The sequence below is a fragment of the Triticum aestivum genome, chromosome 6A, assembly GCF_018294505.1.
Source record: "Triticum aestivum cultivar Chinese Spring chromosome 6A, IWGSC CS RefSeq v2.1, whole genome shotgun sequence".
NCBI classification, from domain to species: Eukaryota; Viridiplantae; Streptophyta; class Magnoliopsida; order Poales; family Poaceae; genus Triticum; species Triticum aestivum.
The window spans coordinates 304337597-304349443 of NC_057809.1; the positions used below are offsets into that span (position 1 = coordinate 304337597).

An 11847-nucleotide genomic window follows, 5' to 3' on the forward strand; every position below is an offset into this window, starting at 1 on the left:
GAACGTAGGATAGCAAGCACAGGAGCCGGGCAACCCAACTATTGACCCAAGACATGATTCGGAGTTGATGCATATAAAGTCAAACTCGCGACGCTGAAGTACGCTATAAAAGCTATTCGGACTTTGTTGGCAACTCATTTGTTCCCGTACCGAGCCCCTGGCAAGTAAGCCGGGGTATATTTGTGAAACAACCATGGGAGGCGTATTCATTTGCGGAAAGACGCGGGTAATTAATTCGGATAGTGTTGACTGGGACCTGAGCGATATGCCAATGAGTAATTGATACACACACACACACACATCTGGGCTATTGTGTTTCGCGTAACAGAATATTATTCTGTTATCCAACTTGAACTGATGGTTCCAGGCGGTTATACTGATGATTTTCATCTCGTCGAACTGATCGTCTTTTCGTCGAGATGAAGCGTGTAATATATCGTTGGAAAGCTCTTGACATCTACAATACAAATATATAGGAATTTTTTGCAAAGTCATCATGGTTTAAGAGCAGTTTTGAAAAAACCGTTTTTTCCAAAACCAAAAACGCGAATCGTATTTTGGACTCAATTTTCAAACGGTTTGTCGGAATTGAGCAAATAATATGGCATTGGAAAGCTGGTAAAAATCCGCATCTTCCATATATCTACTGTTTTTTCAAATTATATACTACTTAAAAGTAATTTGAAAAATGGTGAAATTCTGGGCGAAATGTATTTTCGCGTTTTTTCGCAAATGGTTGCTCGGATTGATGCAAATGATATGACGTTGGAAAGCTATGGAAAATGCGCAACTTTTTTGTATAGAAATGTTTTTCTAATTCCTTACGATTTAAACTCGAATTCGAATACGGTCAAATTTGATTTCAAACGCGATTTTTTTACAGTTTGTCGAAATGTGGCAAATAATATACCGTTGGAAAGATATCAAAAATGTGAAACTTAGTCATGTTGAATGTTTTCTCAAACTCGGAACCATTGAGGAGTAATTTTGAATATGGTGAGACCCGTCGTGATGTTTCCCGTTAGAAAAAACAGAGTACTTGTACTGATCTAGGGGTGTCTCTGTACTGATGTATTTCTCACAGAGTAATTTTGAAAGATTCCGAAAAAGAGTACTTGAACTGATGTTCGTATAAGTTTGTACTAAGCGTGTTTTCACAAACTAGAATTTACTTTGTTGTTTCGGTATTGTTTTCCTCGTAGCTTTTCAACGGTTTATGGTATCATAGTCCTCAAACTTGCATAGGTTATATCATTGAACTGAATGATAATTTTTCAAAAAGAAAGTTTTTCGTGTGTTCTTCCTTTTCGTAAAATAGAGTAATTGTACTAATATATCTGTGTGTTTGTACTGAGGTATTTTTCACATTCAAAAAACGTTTTGGGTTCAGCAACCAAACTTTCATCATCGAACCTGCATGGTTTATATATTTTTTTTTAAATAAACATCCTCTTTATTTATTAGTAATAATGGTTACATCGTCTATAAGAAAATTTACAATATCATTCATAGGTTCCTCAAACCAGTCCTTTGTCTCAGAAAATTTGGCTACTCTAGCAACTTCATGAGCTACTTTATTTGCCTTCCTATTACAGTGTTCAAATCTAACTAACGAAAAATCACAAACCAAAAAATAACAATCATCAAACATAGTTGCCGCCGCTCCCGCTGTATGTCCTCCATTCTTCATCGTGTCAATTACTTCCATATTATCAGAGTTAACAACAAGTTGGTTACTTCCCGCCTTTTGTGCAAGTAATAAGCCAAAACGTAGTGCCATGGCTTCTGCTGTTAAAATATCTGCACACCAATCCATCTTCCAATTCCCTCCAACAATAAATCTTTCTTTATCATCTCTAAGTACAGCTCCCGCTGTGCCTCTAAGCATGTCTTGATCAAAAGAAGCATCGACATTTAATTTCACAAAACCTAGAGGGGGTCTCGTCCATCCCTCTATTTTATTTGTTGCCTTGGAGGATTGGGCAATAACATAGTTCGTCGTTATAGCACGGGCTCCCATCGAAATTTGGTATGCATCTTGGGTCTTCCCCTGATGAACTAGCGAACGTCTTTCCCACCATAAATACCAGGCTGTTATAGCGATCAGTTCGCGAACATTCTGTGTGCCCAATATAGATAGCTCATGTTCTGGCATAAAAATTAGAAATTCAAGTACTGCCTCTCCCGCACGATCGACCGCACAGGCTTTTTTAATGGCTTCGTGCAATCCCAGTTTCTCCCACACCTCTTTTGCCTTTTGACATAAAAATAATAAGTGTTTTGTATCTTCATGCCTGTTTGAACATGATGGGCAGGTGGGCGAAACTTTCATATGTCTATTAGCAAGTGTAACACGACACGGGAGGGTTCCATGTAAGGTACGCCAAATAAAGATCTTCACTTTTGCTGGACAAGATAATTTCCAAATCTTGCTCCAAATAGTATTGATATTTATTCCTCCAATGCCATCTGAGTGTTGCAATTTCCTCCCATGTTGGGCTTTCCATTCCTCCATATAAGCAGAACGAACCGTGAACAGTCCATTCTTTGTAAAGCTCCAAGCTATGAAATCCGACATGTCATACGTGGGGAGGGGGATCGTAAGCACTCTCTGGACATCAATTGGCCACAACGTTTGTCTTACCAAATCTTCATCCCAGCAATTGTTGATTGGATCTATAAGATCAGCAACTTTTGTTAGAAGCTGCCCTCTTCTAGGAGTGATAATTTTCCTATTTGCCCCATTCGGGATCCATGCATCTCTCCAGATATCAATATTCTGTCCATTACCAACTCTCCAAATATAACCTTTTTTGAGAGAATCCACTCCGGCCATGATGCTTTGCCACGTGAAAGAGGATCCTTTTTTCAAACTCGCATTCATTAAATCTCCATCTGGAAAATATTTAGCTCTCAAAATTATAGCACATAGTGAATCAGGGTTATCAAGCAGGCGCCACGCTTGTTTGGCTAATAAGGCCAGATTGAAACAATGTATGTCTCGAAAACCCATTCCTCCTTGGTCTTTTGGTACACACATCTTCCACCATGCCATCCAATGCATTCTCTTCTGATTGTCTTCATCACCCCACCAAAAATGCGACATCGCGTCAATGATTCCTTTACAAATCTTTTTAGGAATTTTAAAGACGGACATTGCATAAGTTGGGATAGCTTGTACAACCGATTTGAGAAGGATTTCCTTTCCTCCTGCTGATAGCAACTTTTCCTTCCAACCACTGATTTTCATAACAATTCGGTCTATTAAGAATTGGAAACAATCACTTTTGTCCATACCCACATTTGAAGGCAGACCCAAATATTTGTCATTGAGAGCTTCAGTCATAATGTTCAGAATAGTACATATATGCGCCTTATCTTCCACTTTCGTGTTGGGACTAAAAAATATACTAGATTTTTCAACACTCACCATTTGCCCCGATGCAGCACAATAAGCATCCAAAACTGCTTTCAGCGCCTCCGCGTTCATGGAATTAGCTTGCATCAGGATTAATGAATCGTCCGCAAAAAGGAGATTTGAAATAGATGGGGCATCTCTGCTAACTTTAATTCCAGAAATACTTCTATTCTCCTCTGCATTAGCTAGGAGTGCAGTCAGGCCTTCCGTACATAACAAAAATAAATATGGGGAGAGAGGGTCCCCCTGCCTCAGTCCTCTAGATGGTTTGAAGCTCTCTGTTTCTTCCGTGTTAAAACGAACCCGATATTCCACCGAGGTCACACATTGCATAATTAAATTCACCCAATCTTGCTGAAAACCTAGTCTCAACATGATTTCCTTTAAAAAAGGCCACTCCACTCGGTCATATGATTTGTGCATCTCTAGTTTTATTGCACACAGGCCCTCTTTACCGGTCCTTTTATTTTTTATTTTATGGAAACATTCATAAGCCACTAAGATGTTATCTATAATCATTCTTCCAGGCACAAAAGCACTTTGGGTAGGGCTAATAATATCTGGGAGGATTGTCTTCAGACGAGCAGCAATCATCTTTGAAATGACTTTATACACCACATTGCACAAACTGATTGGTCTAAATTGAGTTACCTTTTCCGGGGAGTTAACTTTTGGAATCATTACTATTGTAGTATCATTCCAACCATCAGGTATAGTACTATATAGCTAAACTAAAATAAACTTTTTCCGCAATAAATGTGTTGTATTTTTTCTTTTTATTTCTTTGAGCATATATTCCTTAGGTCCATAGACGAACTATCTCAATTTCCATAGACGAATAAACAGCTATTTATTATCTAAATATATATGCTAGTAATAATTGAACTTTCCACACAATGTTTGTCTGTTCATGGACATCAACCAAAATAGGCAGAAGAGAGTACTCGAACTGATAATAGTTTTTTATTCATACTGATCAATGTTTTTAATTCAAACCATTTTTGCCTTTCTTGAGAAACATCAAACTATCATGTACACTTTCTTTTAAGAAGTACTTCCTCCGTCCGAGAAAACTTGTCCCAAGCTTGTTCCTCAAATGGATGTATCTAGCACTAACTTGGTGCTACATACATCCATTTGAGGGACAAGTTTTTCCGAACGGAGGTAGTAGCAATCATGTCATCATAGACGGAATAACTTGCAGCTGCTGCTATGTGTACGGATTGCATGTTTTAGTTGTCCTCATTGCCTGCATCGTATACTTCATCCTTGGCCTGCTTGGTTTAGTACAAGCAGCTACAACCATTGACTACCAAAGATAACACATGCACACATGTTTAGTCTGCATCATTGACTACCAAAGATAACAGAGGCACACATGTTTAGTACAAGCAGCTACAACCAGCCAAGTTCATCTGTGACAGTATAGCCGCACTAGTGTTGTAGCAGCTCGCTGCATACACATGAGGGCATGCTTCACGCCTCGTCTTGCTGCTCACCTCAATACACTTGCCGTCTAATACTTATGGTACCCTGCACACACACACTAGCCACCAATTAACACATATGCACAAATTGATGTAAAAAAAACTCATGCACAAACTGAAACCGAGTTTAATTTTGACCGCTGCTCCGGTGCCATTGGCGGCAACTTCTCTGAACTTGGCATATACGAGCAATAGAACTTCTCGACCTTCCATATGCGCACTGAAGACATGTACCAAAGAATATCATGCATCATGATTCAGAAGACATACAGTAGCTACACAGACATACAATAGATTTTTGTAGCAGCACATGCACCTAGCTTGCAGAATTTTTCTTCAACTTATTTTAGGTGATTGCATCAGTACTAGTATGATTGGAAAAAATCATTCATATTTGTAGCAGCGCACACACGAAACTACAGAATTTTATGGAAATGCACTAGTTCTGATTTTTTGAACTCCTCCAATGGTAGCACATGAACTGACCCAGGCGACCAACAAAGGCCCTATTTTTGAACTTTTTGGTTTTGCTTGAACTTTTCCTTTTCTTTTTCTAGAACTTCACAAAATATGATAAATGTACTTTCAGTACATTTTTCTTTGTCAATGTTCCCTTTTACTGTGCACGAACTATTTGATTTATTTTTCATAAGGGAACTTCTCGCGCGAACGCACATGAACTGATTATGATTTATCTCAAGCACCACAGGAACCAAAATGAAATTCTTTCTCATTTTCAGTTGAAAATAAAAACAACAAAAAATAAGCTTCTTTGGCTCATGCATTATTGCAAACACCTACTGTGCAACACATGTGTCACAGCCTGATTCAAAATGCCGATGAAGAAGTCATCGAACCAACCATCTCGTCTAGGAGATGCAGGGGCGACGATGGGAGGCAAGAAGTTTACCTTGGCAGCGGCGCTATGGCACACCGGTCAGTGCAGCGAGGGGAAGGGGGGTACAATGGTGGGATGGGCTTCAGGCACCGGCTGGATCTTGCTCATCCCGATGCGAGGAGGAAGGAGGAGGGTTGGGGCGGCGGGCCTCGTCGGCGGGTTTGGGCACGTCGTCAGGGAGTTGGTGGTCCTTCGCCAGTAGGCGCCATGCCATGGCGAAGCTGGTTGGGTCGGGTCCTGCAGGTAGAGACAACATGCAGATATAAGCAAAATGAACTACCAAAATTTCCCAACCAGTACTGTAGACATTAGCAAAAACAACGGCAAACGTAAGACAGTTGGAGACCTCAAACTGTAGTAGCCAGTACAACCTCATGTGGTTTTTTGTCAAATTCCATACCTGGAGCCTTTTCAATCAATTGACGGAGTGCAGGAAATGCTTTGTCATAGTCAGTCACTCTATTTATTACATGCATTTAGATCTACTTCATACTTACATAAGTGCACGTCCATGGCGGCAGTGTGCAGCAGTCGAGCATGTACTGCGTGTGCTGGCTGCCAATGCTGTTTGTGGCGGCCGCTATTTTGCCGAAAGCATGCTGGCCACATCGCCGACAAGTTGTCTGTGCTCGATTTGGATGGCTTTGCAGCGCTTGGTGAAGATGGTAGCCGCGATTCTACTTGAACTGATGTCCGCGCTCCACTTGGACAACTGCCAGTAACCATGGTGGACGAGCTCATGGCCGAGGGTGGCCAAGGCGACCACCGGGAACTGTAGGTGGTCGTGCTTGTTCTGGGCAGCGAACTCACACGAGGTGTAAGTGATGACGGGAAGCAGGGATCACGGGTGGCATTTACACGGGGTGCTCGCGCTCGTGGATGTAGGAGGACGGGATACCTGAAGTGACTCTTGTGAACTCTGAACTTTTCTGGAGCGTTTTGTTGAACTGAAGCATGCTTTGGAGCAGAACGAGATTGGGTAAATTGCGAGGAAGCTGAGCAACATTCGTTTGCAGCACTAGGACTACTGATGGGCATGTCCCTAGTCCTACTGCATGTGATCATAGTATCAGAAATTTACATGCTTCTGGAGTTAATAGTGAACCCATTTGTATTGTTGATCATCACCGCTTTTGAGTTCTAAGGATTGCAGCACTAGGACTAGAACTAACAGCAGTTGAAGTAATAACACAAATAGTACCATGAGAAAGACTAAAGGTGTGAACATCCGACGGTGCGTGGGAGGCAGGGCTAGACAATGACAGGGGTCAGGGAGGAGATGGCGACGAGGTGGTGGCTGGATTTTTAGATTCAAACCTTTTTTGAAACATCTAACTGGTCATTATTTTTATTCAAACTACCATGTTTATATTTTTTGGTGCCGTTTTTTTTCTTGTTTTTAATTCAAACGGATCATTGTTTTAAATTTGAACTGATCATTGTTTTTAATTCAAACGGATCTTTAATTCAAACTGATCATTTTCTTTAATTCAAACTGATCATTTTCTTTAATTCGAACTGATCAGTTGTTTTAATTCAAAACGAATTTTCCATTTCTTGCACACACACACACATCAAACTGTCATTTACATTTTCTTTTTATGCACAAAATGCATGTTGGACTGATAAACCTACTCTATTCCCAGGCACAAACCAGTGCAGCAATGGAGTGAGCAGAGCACAAACCAGTGCAGCAATGGAGTGAGCAAAGCACAAAACCAGTGCATCACTTGCCTCAATTCATAGGCAGCAGCAGGGTGTTTTTATTTGTTTCATCAAATAATAAAAGTGCATTAGCAAGGCACAAGCGACTGAGCTAGAGACGGATAAATACAGGAGATGGGAAGTGACAACAAGTGGACACTACAGTGCATGCATTCTTGTGATCTCCAACACCATACAATCTTGCTATACATAAGCCTGGATGCCTGATAACCATTCCATTCGAAACGTAAGAATTTCGCGGCAAACAATTCAAAAAATGACTACCCCGTAAATGTGTCTGACACTTCCTGTAATCGCTCTTTAATTATTTTTTAGTTTAACTGAGAAAAAATATCGGACAGAAACTCAGAAATTAATTCCTTCTCAAGGATTGTTTACTTCTATAATATGAAATCCTCTTAATCACTTGTTTATGTCCTCATTATAATTTTTTTGAGACAAACCATGACTAATAGGATTTACATAGAATCTGACTGGAGTAGAATATTGATTCTGAATATGTTGCAAGACCGTAAGGTTCTAACTGTTTATTACTATGCCAAATATGAATTTCAGTGTCTCCACTCTTTTTGCCTTCTCCACCTTATGCTAGCTGAATTTTATGGTTGAAACAGAGACAACTCAAAGAATAGGAATACATGGCTAACCTTGTCATCGTTGGGAGACTTGTTTCTCATGCATTCTTCCTCCAAATTGTTCGATTTTGGAGCAGCAACTGAGCCCCCACTGAAACATTCACAAGAAAACATTTTCAACACCTAATTCAGTAGAGATGTTTCTCCAAGGAAACCATCTTCTGAGCAACTGATGAACAATGAATAATTCCGTATAACTGAAGAACAAAAATTCCCCCCACCTTGGTGTCGTCAGTTATAAAAGAAAACACCTAAGAGGCACAACTCTCCCATGCATCTCCATTAACACATTTTTTTTTCTAAAATTTCCTCCTAGCGCTGACTAAGACAAGCACGAACCAATAATCACATGTACACCCATTAGAAGCAGCGTTAGTGTAGAATTGGAAAATGGGCAAAAATCCTGTGGAGTGAGAGGCAAAGAAGAATACGAAGATGATGTCAGACCGGATGGCTGAGTGGGACGCGGGGTCAGGTTGGACTGAAGGAGCAATCTGAATACAAAGCACTAGTGATAATAATAAGGTAGTCAAGCATCTAGTTTTGGCACACCCAATAATAGCTGTACTGAGATGGTCAACTAATTGTACTGAGATAGTGAACTTATTTATTGCAAAAAGAAAGTCTAAATCATGGCTGAAATTTAGTCTAAATCATAAGACTGATGGGAGGATAAGGTAACACAAATAGAATAGTAAGCTCAGAAAAATGGTTCAGAACTAAAGTCCCTCGGCACTTGCACAGTAGCAAATGTAAGGTACAGAAACGATGCGAGATCGATCAGATAGGGAGAGGCAGTTAATTCACCGACCTGATCGAGCATTGAAAACTTTCTGTCTCTATTCAGTATAAGAAATTAGAAAGTTTGAACACATAAAACTGCTATAGCTCAAAAATAAGAAGTAATCTTCTCATAGCTCAAAAACTGAAAAATAATTAATAGGTTGCAATCATGCATCTTAATGCCTTTTCGAAATTTCAAAATTGCACATGCCTGCAACGCATTACCTTCAGACCAACTTTTCTCTCTGAACTTATAGGACTGCACATTTTTTAACTTACCTACTTTTGTTTTTCCTTTATTTGGTACTAGCAAAACATTCCTTTTTATGGCTATGACACAATTTTTGCACTATAAGAATTTGAATTGAAATAAGAAACTGAACAGAACTTCATGATTGTCTTTTCCCATAGTTAACTTTTTTTATGAACGGCACAACATACACAACATTTTTGCACTATAAGAATTTGAATTGAAATAAGAAACTGAACAGAACTTCATGATTGTCTTTTCCCATAGTTAACTTTTTTTTATGAACGGCACAACATACACAAGAAAAGAACCTGCAGCAGATGCGTGCGTCGATGTAGTGACTCTAGGAGCTCGACCGGCAGCAGGTGGCGAGAAGAGAAAAGGCTGCACACACAAAAAAATGCAAGATAAGAATTTTGCAAAACAGAGCAAGCACACGCCCGTCGTAGGAAGATTGTATGGTTAAAATTCATCTAAAACATAGGAACAACAACATCAAATTTCATCAAAATATGTTGGTTCTCGTAGGAATTTCGGGAAGCACCTATAGAACAACAACATCGCAGTTTGCAAACTCTGCTGCACATCCACAAATAATCTCATGCTATAGGAAGAATATGGAAAACATATGTAATTCAGTATTGGACTTACGATCGGCAAGTACATGAACTGAAAGAATACAAAGACCTATTTGTGCTACACGAAGAACATGGAAACACAAATGAAATTGGACTTATGATAGCCAAGTAGATGAACTGAACAGAATACAAAGCCCTGTTGTTCTATTATAAGTAGTACACGCGCCATGGCAACGTCTGAACTGAACATCTCCATTTTTCTGCGCTTGAATACTTACTGACACCACAGATGGGGGGGCGTGAGAGCTGGGGTGTTGAACAGGCTCTGCTGGCAGTGCTAAACGGCCTGGGGTCGCGAAGGTGGATGGGCTGGCACCGGAGAGCTGGACTGGGGCGTGACGTGTGTTGTTGGCGAGGGCGCTTCGCCGGGAGGAGGCCACACATGGCGCGGTGAGAGCACGATGCGACATTGCGAGAAGCAGGGCCACCGTGTTGGCCGACAGCGGTGGTTAGGGCGCAGGGCCACAACGATGGGCCAGGACGACATCTCACGTCGTTCTTGGTCCTTGAGCGGAAGAAAGCTGGGCTGGCGGCGGAGGGTGGAAGCAGGGGGCACGGCGGCGGTGGCGGTGGGTGGAAGCAGGGGGCGCGGAGGCGGTGGCGGCAGGTGGAAGCAGGGGGCGCGGCGGCGGTGGCGGCCGGTGGAAGCAGGGGGAGCGGCGGCGGTGGCGGCCGGTGGAAGCAGGGGGCGCGGCGGCGGTGGCGGTGAAAGCAGGGGGCGCGGTGACTGCGGCGACGGGTGGGAGCAGGGGAGGATCCGGCGCCGGTGGGTGGAAGCAGGGATCTGGCGGCGTCGGCTGGTGGAAGCCGAGGCATCGGGAGGTTAGGGACGCGCCTGGTGTGGGTGGGCTTCTCTTTTTTCTTTTGGGCACACCGGTTCGGCTGGGTACTTTCTGTATTTTGGAAATTGGCGTCGGTTCTTATAATGGGCCGAGGGGTAACAGAATATTATTCTGTTATTAGTAAATAGAATAGTCCAACCCTACATATATTCTGCCACGACCTTGATCATTTGATATGGCCTGGGTCGAAGGCAGAGAAAAAAGGCATGTTACAGGCTCTAAAAAAGAGTGCGGTCAACAAAAGTTAATTTTGGACCTCCTGTCGCACGTCTGCGTCGCCTGTCCTCAGCGAGGGGAATCCCCGTAGGTGAGTGTATGGATCCGAACTCTAATGGAGTCGGTCTTAGGTGTTTCTCCTTTGCGCTACCTGCTTTTAAGAAGTATTGAAGAATGCAAAAATAAGGAAAGTATATATATATATAAAATGTTACCGGAGTGTTTGCAGACTTATTCGTATTGTGCTTCCGCCCGATGCCCATGGTATTTAAGTGCGTAATTATGTATGCGCGGTATAGCTTTATCATGTATATGAGATGGGTGGCGGAAGCCGAACTGCTATTTATGTTCCGGATTTGATCGATCTTCAGGGGAAATTGCTTCTGGCCCTCTGCATTTAGCTGGTGAACCATTCCGTCGTCCCTATTGCCTAGCGGCCCCCTTCCCTTGTGTTCGGTATTGAGCTTGCCGGCCTGCTTGAGCACCCAACAGCTTCTGTTGGTATGATTAGCTGGTTTATTGGGGTGGCCGTGAATCTGGCAGGGTCGGTCTAGTATCATGTCTAGGTTGGATGGACCGTCTCTGTTCACCTTGAATGCCTTTTTTCGTTGACCGGGCTTGGGATTGATGAATCCGGCGTTAACCGCTATGTCGCGTGATCTTTCATTATCATTGTGACTGTTGTATTTGCTTCGTCTTGGCTTGCCATTGCCGTCTCGGATTTCGGAAGTACCCGAGTCGCTGGCACTATTGCTTCTACGAGCGAGCCACCTGTCTTCTCCCGCGCAAAAATGGGTCATTAGAGCGGTAGGGGTTGTCATGGATCTAGATCCTTCTTGACCGAGGTCGCGTGCAAGCCATTCATCCCGGACGTTGTGTTTGAAGGCCGCAAGGGCTTCCGCGTCCGGACAGTCGACGATTTGATTCTTTTTAACTAAGAACCTGGTCCAGAGCT

The 11847-nt window shown here is 42.2% G+C and overlaps 1 long non-coding RNA gene across 1 annotated transcript; it reads right to left on the reverse strand.

Moving 5' to 3' along the window:
* Positions 1–4579: 4579 nt before the first annotated feature.
* Positions 4580–10714, reverse strand: LOC123127463 (uncharacterized). The gene is made up of 5 exons (XR_006462498.1): positions 10053–10714; positions 9508–9580; positions 8176–8254; positions 5816–6040; positions 4580–5125 (listed from the first exon to the last, which is right to left on the reverse strand). It is a non-coding gene; the product is annotated as an uncharacterized lncRNA (long non-coding RNA).
* Between the last annotated feature and the right edge of the window lie 1133 nt (positions 10715–11847).